Source organism: Lutra lutra, chromosome 14 (genome assembly GCF_902655055.1).
Source record: "Lutra lutra chromosome 14, mLutLut1.2, whole genome shotgun sequence".
Lineage (NCBI taxonomy): Eukaryota > Metazoa > Chordata > Mammalia > Carnivora > Mustelidae > Lutra > Lutra lutra.
The window spans coordinates 2,443,387-2,458,893 of NC_062291.1; the positions used below are offsets into that span (position 1 = coordinate 2,443,387).

Here is a 15,507-nt window from a genome sequence, read left to right on the forward strand (position 1 = left end):
TCTGCTTTTGCCAACTTCCCCACACAATCCCGGCTAACCTCCATGATTACAGGGAAAGGTGGACGTGGGTCCATTTGCCAAAGAAGGTTGTGGGGAGGGTGCTCTACTTAGATGAAAACTCTGGTTATAATTTCACTGTCAAAAGATGGCTGGATACTTGCTTAACTTTTGGGTTTCTTTTCAAGGGATTAAAATGTAAATTGATGTTTCCATCTCCAGGAACCCAAACTTGCCAGTATCTTCCAAATGGCTCATCCCAGTTACGTAACACCAACTCCCTCTTCCCCCAGCTCCACCACACTGACAACGTCTGTCCCTCTGAGCCGGCCTCCTAAATCGCTGATAAGTCTGACACCCTCTCACGCATCCCTGTATCTGACCCAGTTCATTCCCAGTCTCAGCTTTTTGAAAGTCTGGGAGGTACAGTAATATGCAGAATCAGAGTCCTTGAATGGACACAGAAATTCCTTCCAAACACCCACAAATATCCTCAATGTCTTCCCTTTGTACCTGTTTCCTCTCAAGTACCCAATCACCCAACAAATTTCTGTAAATACCTGTCATTCCATTTAATTTTATTTTGTGTCTATACTAGAATTAATCTTTTTAAAAATTATTTTGAGTCAAATGTACAGTGTTTAAAGTAAATGACAGACTAGGAGTTTTTTAGGAGGGACTTACATGTAAGTCAGTTATTTTAACCCACCAATTCACAAAATAACTTTCTTTAATATCATAGGAAAAAATAAATAATGTCGGAAGGTCAGGGAGAACTTCCACTTTGTTACTGCTTATCTCTTGTGCCTTGTACAGTACCTGGAAATTTATTTATTTATTGCATTTCATTTATTGATATAGTAATATAACATTATGATAATATTTCATATATTATATGTAGTATATCATATCATTGGCTCTCTCCTGTCTCTTCCCATAATGGCACTAATCCCATTGTTAGGGCCCCACCACCATGACCTAATAATCTCCTAAAGGCCTTATCTGTAAATGTCATTACACTGGGATTAGGGTTCCAAAATATGACTTTTTTTTTTAAGATTTTACTTATTTATTTGACAGACAGAGATCACAAGTAGGCAGAGAGGCAGGCAGAGAGATGGAGGGAAGCAGGCTCCCTGCTGAGCAGAAAGCCCAACTCGGGGCTCGATCCCAGGACCCTGGGATCATGACCTGAGCTGAAGGCAGAGGTTTAACCCACTGAGCCACCCAGGTGCCCCTCCAACATATGACTTTTGAGAGGGGACACAAACATTCAGTCTATAGCAGAGCTATATTTTTTAAAAATTATTTTTTAAGAAATGGGAAAAATTAACCAAAAACCATTAATGTAAAAAAATGATAAAAGTACATTTTGTAACTGCAAATGTATAATATTCACTTAATATAATCAATCACCTGGGATGATAAAAAATGTGGACTCAGCAGCCCTGGCTGACAATTTGAGTCAGCATCTAAACTGTATCTGTGTTTTATTTTGTGTGTACATGTATTTTGTGTCTTGAGAAAAATCTGATTACAGAGATAAGTAACTGTAGATAAAGGCTGACTCATGACAATTTGCCTTAAAATCTCGGGGCACTCCTTAATTTAACCCAAAGTCTTGAAGAAAAGATGAAAAAAGTCTTTGCTTCAAAGTTGAATCACTAAGAAGGTCAAATACGTGTTCAGATTCCTAAACAGAAACATGCACATTTTATTACGGCAGCAGAAATTTACACAGTGATGGGTTAGTCCCTCACTTGCTATTGTCTAATGCTAATGCTATCAGGTCCCGGAGAAAATCCCTGGGAGGAACATGAATCGAGCTACACCCATTGGGGCAAAATAGTGCACATTCAGCATCTTCGCCTGACGTTTTAAGGGTTACCAGAAGGAGACACTTTGGGCTAAAAACCAACCTGTGCTTTGCTCCCCAAGTAGTCTCCACAGCACACAGCTGCAACCACGCAAAGGAAGGTGCTTCTTTTCCTAATCCACACCCAGGCATCATATAAAGATAAGGCACCATACATTCAGCAGTGGGAGGGGTCCTTATGTAATCAGGCATATTGTTTTGATTTTCTATGCATGGATATTCACAGGCCTGAATTTCTTAAAAGAGCAGTCAGAGTTTAAATTTTCCTGGTTTAATTGTGTATTTGGAGGGTCTAAGATAGGCACAATGATGCAGAGAAAAAAACATATTCAATAATCTGTATGAGGATAAATGAACAATGGCTCCATAAGTGAATGTGATGGTGGAACTTCAGGATATATAGCACACCTCAAGTTTTGTTGTCATCATTTTAATAAAAAAATATGAATAAAAATATTTTTAGGACACGTGAGTAAAGACTAGAAGTGCAGTCTTACAGGCTACCCGCATCAAATGAGGTCACATATCCATTACATCGAAATTAAAATGGCTTCAAGTTCTCACCCGCTTCCCTCGAAGGAATCTGAAGGTCAAACATTGCTATGCTGTCACTTGGGATGCCATTGTTGGTGCTTCACCTTGCAAGGACAGAAATATGCACCGGTTATTATGGGATCAGAAGGAAGAGACGTAGAAACCTGATTTAGGGGAAGAGGGTGAACAAAAAATATCAGGGAAGAATAATTGAACTCTGCATTAGAAACTATTGATACACTCTATGTTAACTAATTGAATTTAAATAAAAGAAGTTTAAAAAGAAAGAAAAATCAGGGAAGATGAGTAACCATGTCCTTTATTTTCCATATTTTGATACTTTGACCATCATGAGTGCTTGCTGATGCTGGAAGGACTGCCCCTCCAGGGTTGGTCAGCTCCTAGAGAGAGTTATCACTCAGCTGGGAGTGTGGTTTTTAAATGCAAAGCAATGAATCTAGAGTCTGAATTCCTGACCACCTTCTCTGTGGAACTCTTACTCAGGGTCCCAATCACCCCAGGGTCAAGTATCAGACAACCAGGGACAGCCGTTACACCCCAGCTCCTGCTGAAAGTGTCCAAATCAGCCAGTCCCAACCTACTGTCCCCACATCCCCCTTCCTTCCTGCAGAAACCACAATAAAGGCTCTTACCCTCAGTCCCATCCTGACAGACCCTGGTGCTCCCCTTTGTCCTCCCACACCCCTCCCTGGTGGCTGCACCAGCCCCCTCCTTCTGGGATCTGTGAGTAATCAATTGTCTTTTCAACGGCAGTGATCTCCTGGTCTGTTGGCCTTACTATCCCTAAATGACAATAAAACCCCTAAGTCCAAACAAAGACTTCCTGGAGGAGGTGATGTATGAGGTGTACGATGTGTGAAGAAGGTCTGGAAGTATTATCTTTGTATAACAAGCCAGCAAATAGGGTTTTAGGCACAGAGAGCAGCAGGTGTGGCCAGATGCAGGTGAGAGAAAGCCAAAGCTATCCACGAATTCACAGGGGCTCACTGTGGTTCAAGCACAGAACCTGCGGAAGGAGCGGGGAAAAGTAGAATTGAAGAGATCATGTAAATGGTGAAAACTGTTGGCTATGTGTTGTGCCTGACCATTGTGCTTTCTCATCTTCCTCTTTCTGGGTACAGAACGCCGTTCACTCTGGGTAATTTCCCCCACGCTTCTCTGGAAAACAGTATGGAGGTTCCTCAAAGAGTTGAAAATAGAGCTACCCTAGGACCCAGCAATTGCACTACTGGGTATTTATTCCAAAGACACAAATGTAGTGATCCGAAGGGGCACATGCACCTGAATGTTTACAGCAGCAATGTCCACAATAGCCAAACTATGGAAAGAACCTAGATGTCCATCAGCAGATGAATGGATAAAGAAGATGTGGTGTATATATGCAATGGAATACTATGCAGCCATCAAAAATGAAATCTTGCCATTTGCAATGACTTGGATGGAACTAGAGGGTACTATGCTAAGTGAAATAAGTAAATCAGAGGAAGACAATTATCATATGATCTCTCTGATATGAGGAATTTGAGAGGCAGGGTGGGGAGTCATGTGGTGTAGGGAGGGAAAAAAATGAAACAAGATGGGAGAGAAACAAACCATAAGAGACCTTAATCTCACAAAACAAATTGAGGATAGGGGGGAGGGTATGGAGAGGATGGTTGGGTTATGGACATTGGGGAGGGTATGTGATATGGTGAGTTCTGTGAAATGTGTAAGACTGATGATTCACAGACCTGTGCCCTTGGGGCAAATAATACATTACATGTTAATTAAAAAAAAAAAAAAGAATTTCACCTGTGCTTTATGCAGTCTGGGGGGAGGAGGGGCACACGTATAAACCCACACAGTGATTGGTCCACCTGACACCAATAGGACCAATCAGAGTCTCCCTGGGATTGATATGTAAATGATGGGAAGGCGAGGCTCTCTCTTTAGGCGAGTGGCTGGCCTTGCTGGATGGGATTCAGGAGCTGGCAATGGCCATCTTCCCTGACACTTGAAGAGACTCTGACCAGAGAAGAAAGCCTCCCTATGGAGACGAGTAAACATGAGACATGGACAAAGAGAAAAGTGTTTTGCTGGTTTCCAGTCCCTAGTTCTTGATTCTGAAATTTTAGTTCTGCAGCTCTTCTTTTGATTTTTATGAACTCCTGTGGTATCCACCCCTACGGGAACTGGACGTTCCTTTGTTTCGTTTGTTTGTTTGTTTACTTTTCCCCTTTGGTTCAGTCCAGTTTTCTTTGGATTGCTGCCACTTGCAACCAAAGGGTCTTGTAAAAATACTACACCAAGGAAATCCACACGTCCTTAGGAGCTACTGAGTAAATTTCTGTAGGGGAAGGACATGAGATGCACGTTTTAGAGTGATCATCTTGGAATAAGTTTAGAGGAAGGATGAATTGGTGTGAGGAGGGGAGGGAAAGGGGCATATGGCTGGAGATGAGATGACAGATTGGAAGGCCATTATGGTCATTCTGGCAAAGTATGGTGAGTGCCTGAAACAGAAGAGAAAAAGGGGCCGTGGAAAGATTAAACTTACACAAGGTGAGAAGACTAATGAGACTTTATGAAATCTGAATTTGTGAAATCCAAAATTGCTAGGCTTTTAGCACACTTACTTTGGGATCTAATCTTTAAAAAAAAATTTAAATATCTCTGGTGGTGACGACACCATCGTCTTCCTGGTGATTAAGAACTCTGAAATCTTAATCTGGTCTGGGCTGTAAAATGTCAGCTGCGGCTTCAGCACAACGAAAAGCCGTTGAAGGGTTTTACACTGGTAGGTGGAGGGTGGTCATGGGATTCCTTTTGTATTTTTAAAATGTCATTTTGGCTGCCGTGTAAAGAATGGATAGAGAGAAGGCAAAAATAGAAACAAATCATTCTCCAATATTTATGGAACATCTACTATGTGTCAGGTCCTGTTCTAAACCCTAAAGACAGAATAGTTAACAAGAGACAAAATAAATTTGATGTCCTCTTGGAGTTTCCATTTTAGTTGTTGAGTGAGAAATGAAGCAAATAAATATACATACATATGAGGGGTTGATGTGGGGTAGGAAGGAAACTAAGCTGAGTGAGTGGACATGGGGTGTGGGGGTTTAGGGGAGCAGGTTGGTATTTTCTATGGGGCTGTGTCAGGGAAGTCTCCCTCATTTGAGGAAAGACCTGGAGGAAATTAAGGAACGAGCAGTTGTGCTATTTGGAGAAGAGCATCCCACACAAAGCAAACACTAAGCCCAAGGTGGGACCACATCTGGTGTGTTAAAAGAATGACACGGCGACCAATAATGCTGGGCAAAAAATGAGCAAGAGGGCAGGTAGGAGGTAGGTAAGGAAGGTAGTGGGGTCAGATCACATAAAGTCTCGAAGGCTTTTGTAAAGATTTGCCTTTAACTTTGTGCCAGACGAGAAGACTGGCATGGTTTTGAAGAGGCTTGACTTGATTTAGATTAGAAAAGGATCAGGGTGCCTGGGTGGCTCAGTGGGTTAAGCCTCTGCCTTCAGCTCAGGTCATGGTCTCAGGGTCCTGGGATCCAGCCGCGCATCGGGCTCTCTGCTCATCAGGGAGCCTGATTCCCCCTTTCCCACTGCCTGCCTCTCTGCCTACAGGAGATCTCTCTCTCTGTGTCAAATAAATAAATAAAATTTTAAAAAGAAAAGAAAAGAATCACTCAGGCTACTGTGTGCAGAACGGACTTGTGGGGTTGTGGGGTGGAGAGGCTACTTGTATTAATGTAGATTGAGATTTCTATACTGCTGGCATTTGGGGCCACATTAATTTTTGCTATGGGGAGCTGTCCTGTGCACTGACCACTAGATCCCAGGAGGGCCCTTTCCCACTCCCAAGTTGTGACAACAAAAAGTGTGTCCAGATCCTGTCAAAGTCCCCCGGGGGGGCAGGTGCACAAAACTCTCCTGGCTGAGGACCACCGATCTGGGTGAGAGGCAGTATTGGCCCAGACCAGAGCGGTAGATGCAGGGGTGGGGAGAAGTGGGGAGATTCTGTGTGTATATTGAAGGCAAAACACGCAGGATTTGTAAATATATTAAGTGTGGAGTATGCGGAAAAGAAAAGAGTTGGGATGATTTTACAATTTTGGGGGCCCGAGGCCCTGGAACAATGAAGTTGCCATTTGCTAAGATGGGAAAGACTACGGGAGAAGCAAGTTTGATGGGAAACAGGTGTTTGGTTTTGGAGATGGCGGCTGAGTTCACATGGGGATGCCAAACCAGCAGCTGAACACATGAGTTTGGCATTCAGGGGTGAGGTCCAGGCTGGAGGCATAAATATGGGCACCGTTAGGACATAGGGTTCAAGCTCTGAGAAGAAGTGGGCTTACCTATGCAGTGAGTATGGACAGAGGTGTGTTTGGCAACACGATAAGGCAGTTTCATGATATCTGTCCCCTGGTGTTTGTCCTGTGAGTGTGGACAGGAGTGTGTATGGGACCTAGGACTTGCTTTTAACCAGTAGAATTTGGCAAGGTAAGAGGATGTCACTATTATGATCTCATTATATTAAATCAGATTGTTTTACTGATTGGAGTGAGAGGCTCTCCTGGACTTGAAGAAGCAAAGAGCCAAGTTCAGAATCACCCGTGGAGAGAGTTAGATGGCAGGAAACCGCAGGCGGCCTCTGGGGGCTGAGGATGGTCTCCAGTTAACAGCCTGGAAAATCTCCCTGCCCCCCCAGCGTGGGCTGCCCCCCCAAATCACACAGCTACAAGGAAATGAGTTCCGCCAACAACTTGAGTGAGTTTGGAAGCAGAGCCTTCCGTAGCGGAACCTGCAGGTGAGAACACAGCTTGGTGGGCGCCTTCTCTCCTCCTTTGAGTGAGACCCAGAGCCGAGGACCCAGGTTAAGTTGTGTCTGGCCTCCTGACGGCTAGAGATGGTAAGATAGTAAACTGAGCTGTTTAAAGTTACTAAACTTGTTATTATTTGTTATGAAGTAACTATTAAAAACAAAACAAGAGGCCCAAAATGGAGCTGCTTATGCTAAGCCCCACGTCACCCAAACCAGACTCAATTATGATTTCAGCTGCCCCAGAGATGGAATCTGAGCCCAGGCAATCAGACACCACCTGATCCGCACTCCCTCGGACCCCTGCCATCCCAGGCAGCCAAGTCACCTGGCCACAACCAACCTGCCTTGTTTGCCTGATGTGACTTCCTTGCTCCTCCTCCCTTCTGCTTATAAAAGTCTTTTGTTTTGTACAGCTCCTCTGAGCTCCTTTCAGTCTGCTAGCTTAGATGCTGCCCATTTCGTGAATCATTGAATACAACCATAAATTCTTTAAAATGGACTCAGCTGAATTTTTTTTTTTTTAACACAACAGAAAACTCAGGCAGAAGGTCCGAGTCCCAGAGCACAGGACTGATGTTTAAAGGTCAGAAAGCTCAAGAGAACCCAGCCAAGAAAGGAGCCATCACTGACCAGTGTGGAAGAGGAAGGGAGAGCCAACATCACGATGAAAAAAATAGAATATTTCCAGAGAAGTGGAGGGACTTCTGTGTCTATAGGACTGACAGGATGAGTCATTTGGATCTGAGGGTTAATCATTGGATTTGGCAATTTGGCGGTGATTAGCGATCTTGTAAAATATCTGTGTAGGTGTAGTCGTGGGACCAACGACTGTTAACAGTGTCTGAAGTGCAAAAAAAATTTCAGGGTTTGGGTTCAAATGGGAGCAGTGGATATAAAGAGCAGTGATCAAGTCTGACTTCTGTTTTGGAGGTCAAATCAGTTGGTTTTGCTGATGGATTAGATACGAGAAAAGGGAAAGGGGAAATTTATCCCAGGGGCTGAGGCTTTAGCCAGTAGGAGGTGGGGATGCTGTTTACTAAGATGGGGAAACCGGGACAGGAGCAGGTTGAGGAGGGAGCAGGTTAGAAATCGTGGTGAAAATAAGACTCCTGTTACATATTCATGGAGAAATGCTGCAGGCAGCTGGCCACGTGATTCTCAGCTCCAAGGGCGGGTTAGGATTAGAGACGTTAACTTCAGAGCCTTCAGCTTCTTCAAAGAATTTAAATCAATGATGCTGAATGGAATCAGCTAAAGCAGTGGTTTTTAAACTGGGGCTGGGAGGCAGGGGGTTTTGCTCCCAGGGCCGATTGAACAATATCTGGAGACATTTTTGGTGGTCACTACTGGGTGGGGGGTGCTGCTGGCATCCAGTGGCTAGAGACCAGAGATGCTGCTAACTGTCCTGCAGTGCACAGGACAGCCCCACAGCAGAGAATCATCCACCAGGTATCAATAGTGCTAGGTTGCGAAACCCTGATCGAGGGAGAGAGAGAGAGAGCGCACCAGCGAGCGCATAGCTACAGAGGACCCAGAATCAAGCTCTTCAAAGATGTGGAGATGAGATAGAGAAGCAGATTGAGAATACAGGTCCAGGATGGTAGGAAGAGAAACCAAGTGATTAAGAGGGCACTAAGGAAGCGGGAACCTAGAGACACCGAGTACGTCCACGTTTGCTAGTGGTCGGCATGTATGGTGCATAGACCCCCTACGAGAATTCATGCACCTTGCACATTTTAGAGTGGACATCAAAAAATTTTAATCATAAACTTTTCATCACAGTATATGTATATTTTATTAACTAGGTGTTGAAAATATTAAACATTTAAAAAATGAGATAGAGGGGCGCCTGGGTGGCTCAGTGGGTTAAAGCCTCTGCCTTCGGCTCAGGTCATGATCTCAGGGTCCTGGGATCAAGCCCCGCATCGCATCGGGCTCTCTGCTCAGCAGGGAGCCTGCTTCCTCCTCTCTCTGTCTCTGCCTGCCTCTGCCTACTTGTCTGTCGAATAAATAAATAAAATCTTTAAGAAAAAAATAAAAATAAAAAATGAGATAGAGGGCGCCTGGGTGGCTCAGTCACTAAGCAGCTGCCTTTGGCTCAGGTCATGATCCCAGGGTCCTGGGATGAAGGCCCACATTCTTGCTCAGCAGGAAGCCTGCTTCTCCCTCCCCCCTCCCCCTACTTGTGTTCTCTGTGTGTGTGTGTGTGTCTCTCTCTCTCTGCCAAATAAATAAATAAATAAATAAATCTTTAAAAAGAAAATGAGATAAGAAAGGATCGACTTCATTGGAATAACATTTGAATGCTTCAAGTTGATTTTTTTTTTTTTTAAGCAGAACAGTCTCGTTTTCTGTTATTTTATTTCCCAAACCACACTGGAATGGAATGAAACCATTAAAATCCTTACTTGTGCTTTTTCCTATTATGTCCCTAAAAATATGTAGTTTAATTTAAATATGAAGGAATGAGTGTCACTAACCGAAACTGATTGTTTTTCTGATTTCAGAGCACTTCCAACATCTGCCCAAATCCCCTCTTTCCGATGTTAACCTTCACCCTTAATAAGGAGAGGAAGCCCTAAAGGCAAAGCCCCAGGACTGCCCACAGAAGGGCATTATTTGAAACAAAACTGGTATTTCAACTTTGGTGTCAGCCCAAGTCCTACACTCTAATAAGATCTGAGAGGAGTGTCTTGATCTTCCAGGAAGCGAGAGGAGTATCCTGATATCAGACCCAAGAATGGGCATATCACCTATCCTACAGAGCACACGTGGAGTTTGGATCTGGAAATGGACTCCCTTAAAATGATCTTCACACAAGGATTCTTTATAGAGATTTTTTCAACTACCCTTGCAGACATGGTACCCTACACCCACAGGTGTAGACAAATATTTTACAAGCTATGCTGGGAATGAGGTGGGGAGAGAAATATGGAGGTTGTTATAGGAAGATAGAAGGTAAAAAGAAGTCTTTGTTTTGGGTTTTTTCCTTTTGTTTTTAAGAAAAAGGTCATTTGTCTTCTGACTGGAAGGATCCATTGGAAAGAGAACTATTGATATTGACCCTGGGAGTAGAGTCCTGGAGAGGGCTGGAGGGAACAAATCCCAGACACAAGGAAGGGGACCCAGTTGGGGGTGTCTGTTCTTCTCAATAACCCTGCTCTGTCTTCAACTCTTTCTGTGTTTCTTGTATATTTCTCCAATTACCATGTAAATTCCATGATACCAGGGACTTTTCTGGGTCGTTCGCCACAGATTTACACACACTCAGGGCAGTGTGTAGCACTTAGTAGGTACTGACTAAATATTTGTTGAGTAAATGTCTAAAAACAAATTAAAAATGGATACAAATGTAGGTATAGATTTGATTGGGACTGGGAGCTGAGGAAGGTAAGGACAAAGGGGGTGTCCAGAAGGACTGTCATATGCTAAAGAAGAATTTCAGGATAAGGGAGACCTGGTTATTGTCAAGCCAAGGCTGTTTTTGCCTCTAATGAGGGAAAGCATGAAGACAGTTGGGAGTTTCCTGGAGAAATGTTACATTCCTCCTATCACACATCCTTGTCAGTGGGCTTCGGGTTTAGAAGAAATTCAGTTTTATTTACACTTCCCTCCCCCTCAGCCTCCCTCAATTTTATGGAGGGGAGGGTGATGTTAGGGCTTCCGGAAACTGAGGTATGGGTCTCCGGAAGTCAGGCTATTGATGAGAAAGCCTCTTCCTTCCTTGTAAGTCGCTAGGAGATTTGTAAACGGAGGGAGACTCCTGTCCTGCAGGACTGGGATCTCTATTAGTTAAGCATTATTTTTCCTTTAGGGTAGCCAGGAGTGCCTGAGGAATGTCACACATATGGCATGGGGGGTGGGTGTAGGGCGCCAGCTTCTGCTTTGTCCTCAGCTTGTCTTCTGCTCCCTCATCCCTAGGACAGGAGCTGAGAGTGAGGGGACATAGTTCAGAAGAGGTGGGGGTAGGGGTTGTTGAGGCAAGTCTTGAAGGTGTGAAACGGTCATCCATTAGAGGGAAAGCAAACCCACCGGAGAGACCAGGGAGTTTGAAGCCAGGGTTGAGCATCCACTGGAGGATTGTAGTCAAGTGTTTTAAAGTACAGCAGGTTGGCTCAGCTGTATGATTGGTTCCTGGTTTCTGGTGCATGCCGCTGGCCTTGGTGGAATCATTTCTAAAGAAACAAAACAAAGGAGGATAAGCTTTTCTTTCAGAAACGATGATGAATCAAGTTTTGAACATGCTGGGTTTTGAGGCACGGGTGGGACATCACAGTGAAATAGCACGAGTAGGTGGTCAGCTACACGGGCCTGGTGGGTAGGAAAGAAACAGATGGTCGTGTATCGGTGGGAGAGATGTTGGCTAGGGAATGGGAGCTGAAACCAAGGGCACAGTTGATTTCACTACAGGAGAGGGTAGCTTGGAAGAGAAAGGTTAACTGAACCCCTGGGGAAACCCTGATGGGAAAGTCCCATGCATTTGTCAGGCATGCCAATGTTGACACAGATTATTGTAACTCCTGGGGGCCAGAAGCCACGTCTTCGAGCTTCATTCATTCTCTGCCTCTGGCATAGCGTGGGCCACACTGAAGGTAATTCTAAAATTCGTTCCAATTTGATTTCACTGCACTTTTCATTTACCAGAATCCTGTCATGGTTTGCTAGTGTATCATTTTCTCAAAAAGATTAAATAATGACCATTTTACAAATATGAGATGAATGCCCGAAGGGATTTTGTTTAGTCCATTCATTAGCTCGGGAACCACTAAGACGTTACCACCACTTCAAGCAAGAATCTCAAGGCAGACACATATACAAGCAGTAATACTTAAACAAATTTGCTTTGATAGATGCAAATAGATATGCAAATAGAATGCAAATGGATGCAAAACTGCCTTCTACCAAAGGAAAGGGGGTCAACTGTACTTGCAGTGGACAAAATTCATTTGCATATCACTAGACAAGATCATCTGTATCCATATCAATTATGTACAATCTGTAGAGTTGCAAAATAGCTCAAAGACAAGAAAGGCACAGAATATCCCATAGAATTGGTCAGCCCAGAAGGGCACATGAGACAACACCTGTTTTCCCTTGGAAGACACTATAATCTTTTAGGTTCATTTCAATGTCTTTTGTGATTTTGCCTATGCTTTTTTTTTTTTTTTGCCTATGCTTTAAAAAAAGTTACCCTTATCATTCTTATTAGTTTGAAAAAACTAATAAAATATTCATCTGATATAAAATACACATGGAAGAATATTCTGGCACTATCATACCGAATTTGGGGTACTAACTGATTAGGAAGATGAGGCAGAATTTGGGAGCCCCAGGATGAGTCTGTTTCCGGTTGGAATGGGAAATATTTAAGAATCAAACTAAATGATCTCAAATCCACTCTGGAATGAAACAGGGTATAAGGAAAATACAGAAGATGTTGAAATGGCCCTGTTGGCTCATTGTGAGCTTTCCTGGTCAAATGGAGACCTCTACCATGATGCTTGTCCTCCATGTCCCACCCGCCCCACACCTGCTATTCTGGCACCAAAGGGCCACCAGACTTTAGGCTCAGTCTGCAGTTCCAAATGGAAACCCTCTGTTCCCACAGTAGTGGACAGGATGACTCTGGTTGCTGGTGGAAGCGTCAGCTGCTTTAGTCCAACAGTTCAAGAGAGGATCAGAAGAGGATAAGGACGATATTGGAAAAAATGCTCATACAAATTTCCAGAACACGATATTTCTCTTTGTAATTTTTGAGTGTTCTGTAGCCAACCTGCCAAAAAAATGTGAAAACTATAAATAGAGAAGAGTGGGAAGGAGAAATGAGGACCTGTCACAGTGCCAGCGAAAATAGGGAACTGAGAATTTTCCAGAGATTCAGAGTCAAAGGGGGTTAATATTTACTTAGAAAAGAAGTCGTGGGCACAAGCTCTAGGATGAAATGAAAGCAAGAGAGGCAAGTTAGGGAATAGAGAGAGAGAGAGACTAGAAGATAAAAAAAAGTCAACTTAAAGTCTCATTCCTCATTAAGGAAAGTACAGATCAGAGAAGAGGGGAGAGACTGGGATATAGTTGACCGCCGATTGTGTCTGGCTCTGATTAGAAGCTTTGTATCCACTTTTTAATTTCATCTTCCAGTCTGTTTCCTGGATTCCAGCTCCTATTTCCTATGAAATAGGTACCATCACCAAAGACGAGAGTCAAACATATAACAGTAGGCAAATCTTTAACAGCACGGACAACTAACTAACCAAAAGCTGGCCCAAGGACCCCTGCAGAGTCATGTGTTATGCTCCCAGTGCCTGGATCCCGAGGCCATGGTAGGGATCTTGGGAAGGGTTCAGGGTAGGGAGACACACAGCAGGATCTGGCCAGAAGCTAGTCACCAAACTTTGCATGGCTGAAGGGGTGTTTACCAGCTGAATGACAGCTCCCAGGTGAAACTGAGGGCAATGTCCTTTGGGAAGGTTTCAGCTGACTCTCTGCCTTTCCTTCGTCCTCCCCAGGGTGTTCCATTAGCATCTGGGGCCTTGCCTGTTGCTCCTGGCTTTGATGGGCCACGCCACTGCCACAGCCGGGGGCTCAAGTGGCAGCACACTGTATGGGGTCTTGACTGTTCCCTCCTGACTCTCGGAAGGAGAACAGGCATCAGGGATTTTCATTCTTTGTTGGCACCTACCCTCTTCAGCATCCCCAAGATCAGTACCCCAGGCTGCACAAGCTCAGGTTCATGTCTTTACCAAAGGCCGGCAATCATTTCAGAAAGGAATGACAATGAAGGTAAGAAATAGTTCAACTACTCGCTCATCTGGACTTCTAGGGCAGGCGGGGTTCCCAGACAACTTTGTTCGGTCCGACTGGCACCCTTGCCCCCTCTCTCGGTGCCTTGGTGATGAGTGTGGGCCTTGCTGTTTGCGCTGCCTGAATTTGCCCTTGTCGCTTATTAACAGTGTGGCCCTGGGCTAAAAGTCATGCCTCTCAGAGCCAATCGGAATAGCTTATTAGACCTATTGATTCTGGCATTGTGGGCCTGTGCAGAAATCTCTCTTCTTCATCCCTCCTCCTTCTCAGTCTTCCCCTCCTCCTCTTCCTCCTCCTTCTTTGATGTGTAAACCAAGGTATTTGGGGAGCAGGGAATGATGTGATGTTTGGGATTTACTTTAAAATATATTCCAGACCTCCCCCGTCCCCCCCCCAAAAAAAATACAGGCACTGCGGGGGCAGTAGGAGGAGGAGGGCCTATGAAACAGACAGTTGGGGAAGCAGAGTGATAAGTACTCGGAAGGGCCGGGATCCTTCCACTCTCCACACTTTGGTGTATGTTTGAAAATTTTCATAATAAGAGTAAACAAACAAAGACCAGATAACGAGGCTTTCATTCCCTATATTCAAATGACCACAACAGGGCATAAAATGCACTTTCATAGTTGCTCCCCTGGCAATTTATTCTGATTCTCCAGATAAGATTCCAGCTCTCATCCTACCTCTCATAGTCTCTGGGTATTGACTGGGAACGTTTTCCTCAACAAGGCCTTGCCAGGCCCACTGCTAGGGAATGTATTGTTTCAGATTCTATACTCACGTTTTTAAAAAAAGTGACCAGTTTCCCATTTGGAGTGACTCGAATGCAAGACTCACTGTTAAGCCGTTGTCTTGCTGGGTCCCATCCCTTTCTAAGGACTGTTAATGCTATCTCTGGGAGATCACAGCATTGGCAGGGGGCCTGGTCTATTACAGCAAAGCTGCAGGGTGAAGGGCGCGAAATGAGATCTGTGGTTTGAGCTGTCAGAGTCTCAAGGAGAAAAAAAAGAGAAATGAATCATCATTTGACCATGGCATTCCCACTAAAGGGGAGGACAGTGGGAGAAAGAGCAAGGGAAGAGGAAAGAAAAATCTCAAAATAAATGTGGGGTAGATGGCAGGAGGAGGAGGGAGTCTCGGAAATTGGGGTCAGGTGTGGCGATCGAACCAATGCTGGCCACAAACGCACAATTCCGCCCATTCTAGCGTGGACTAGAAATAAACATGCTCGCACATCTACTTGTCGGCTGTGTTTTGTCGGCCGGTAGCGAGGTGATCCTTTAAGAGCTCTGAGGACCCAAACTTGTGGCCACCCCGGAGCTGAGCCGAAGCGGAGCGGGGAGCTGCCCAGAAGACCCGAGGCTGCCAGCTGACCACCTTCCTCCCTACAGATCGCTGGAGCCAAGCTCAGCGGGGGAGAAGCCACGCTCGCCGGTGGGCGCCGGGGCTAAGGGCGGAAGCCAGGCTCCCA

At 44.6% G+C, this 15,507-nt stretch overlaps 1 long non-coding RNA gene across 3 annotated transcripts; it reads left to right on the forward strand.

Annotated features, from left to right (window-relative positions):
* Positions 1–1,204: 1,204 nt before the first annotated feature.
* LOC125084264 (uncharacterized) lies at positions 1,205–10,355 on the forward strand. Of its 3 annotated transcripts, XR_007122571.1 has the most exons (4): positions 1,205–1,228; positions 6,956–7,220; positions 9,941–10,114; positions 10,239–10,355. It is a non-coding gene; the product is annotated as an uncharacterized LOC125084264 (long non-coding RNA). The 3 variants fall into 3 exon arrangements; XR_007122572.1 differs by lacking the exon at positions 6,956–7,220 and having other exon boundaries at positions 1,208–1,228; XR_007122570.1 differs by lacking the exon at positions 1,205–1,228 and having other exon boundaries at positions 6,271–7,220.
* Positions 10,356–15,507: the final 5,152 nt, after the last annotated feature.